The sequence below is a fragment of the Myotis davidii genome, unplaced genomic scaffold (assembly GCF_000327345.1).
Source record: "Myotis davidii unplaced genomic scaffold, ASM32734v1 scaffold2798, whole genome shotgun sequence".
In the NCBI taxonomy this organism is placed as follows: Eukaryota; Metazoa; Chordata; class Mammalia; order Chiroptera; family Vespertilionidae; genus Myotis; species Myotis davidii.
Genome location: NW_006289553.1, coordinates 322,463 through 323,994, shown reverse-complemented (window position 1 = coordinate 323,994; position 1,532 = coordinate 322,463). Strand labels below are relative to the sequence as shown.

At 64.9% G+C, this 1,532-nt stretch overlaps 1 protein-coding gene across 1 annotated transcript in view; it reads left to right on the top strand.

Annotated features, from left to right (window-relative positions):
- RCOR1 (REST corepressor 1) overlaps positions 1-1,532 on the top strand; it is a 43,864-nt gene that overhangs the window by 40,539 nt on the left and 1,793 nt on the right. The gene's annotated exons all lie outside the window — the stretch shown is intronic.

Sequence of the window (1,532 nt, the reverse complement as noted above, 5' to 3'; positions counted from 1 at the left end):
GGCCAGGCTCCTGTCTCAGCAGCCAGTAACTTGGCTTTAGCCCGTACAGGTGATCTGTGTGTGGAGTTCACTCGGCTGTTTGTCCCTGGTGTTCCTTACATTTGAATCCCTGGACAGATTCCCCATTTGCCCGTGGTTCCCGCCACAGACATCCAGCTTCTCCTTATGCAGGGAAAGCTCTGCCGGAGCGGAGCGCAGCCCCCGCGGTGCCGCCGCCTCACTGTGCGGCCGCGGGGCGGGGCTCACGGCGTCCACGGGGGCAGTTCTGGAGCGGTTGGCGGGACGGCCAGGGTGGTGGTCAGGCAGGGACCCCCGTCCCTCCCTGCTGCTGGGACGGGCTTGTTCTGTTTCCCACCGTGGACCTGGCCTCCCGGCGGCACAGGGCCCGCTCGTCGCCATCACTTCTCACTGGCGTTGTTCACTGCGCCGGTCACTCCCCGATTGGCTGGGCTTTACCAGGAAAGTCACTTTCTCCTCCGCCTCCCACAGCCATGGGGACACCGCGAGCTGTTTCCTGCTGCTGTGCTCTCCTCTGAAAGCGGGGAGCAGCCGGAGGCTCCCGCCCGAGTGGGCGGGTGTCCGGGCGTGTGGGCAGCGCGTGCTGCCTGGCCCGCTGGTTAGACTGAGAGGCCCTGGAGGAAGTGCGGCCGATGCGAGGGTCCCGCCAGTCGTGCAGCCCTGGCTCGCAGCAGCCTCCGAGCAGCGTGAAGGCCTCTCCGTCTGTGGCCGTGATTTCGTCCCGTGCCCGTTGCCCCGTAGCACACAGTCACTTCCTGCGGTCCTGGACTCCACTCAGGAGGGTCCTGGGGACAGGACATGCGCGTTTGCAAGAGAGAGCTGTCTTCCGTGCACTTGCCCTGCAGACTGAGCAGGTGGGGAAGCCCCGGGTCTGGCTGCTGAGATCCAGGGCTCGCTGAGGAGCCAGCGGTGGGCCCGGGGCTGGGCGTGTCAGAAAGGGCAGGGCGAGCGCTGGAACGCGGAGGGGCTCTGTGTCGCTTGGAGAAGGCTCTCACGGGCGCATGTGCAGCTTCTGGATGCGTAGCCGTTGTTTCCTGGCAGCAAGACACCATGAGGGGAGCAGGGCCTACAAGGGACCTTTAGGTTGGAGGTTTGGGGTGGGCTTCCGGCTTGAAAACGGAGCGGAGAGTGGAGAAATGCCGGGGCAGCGGTGAAAGCGGGTCCTGCCATCTGCAGGGTCGTAGGTGTCCTGTCCCAGCAGGAGCCTGGCAGCCTCCAGCCGCTACCCTCGCCGAGCACGCGCTCGCTGCCCTGGCCAGCTTCTGTTTGTCCTTGTGGCGGGCTCCGTGCCTGCGTGTATCCTGCAAGGAGGCAGCTGGAAAGTGGCGGAGCCGGGCTCTGAGCCGGGCATCTGGCTGCAGGGGCCATGCTGTGCGGCCATCTCCCGGGCCCGCCCCAGGAGCTCTGCTGTGCCCGTGTGTACGGGGCAACCAGCAGGTCCACCTCTCTCCTTGTAGGACACCAGAACAAGCCATTTGCATAGTTTCCTGCTCTTTGTTCTTTTATTTAAAAAG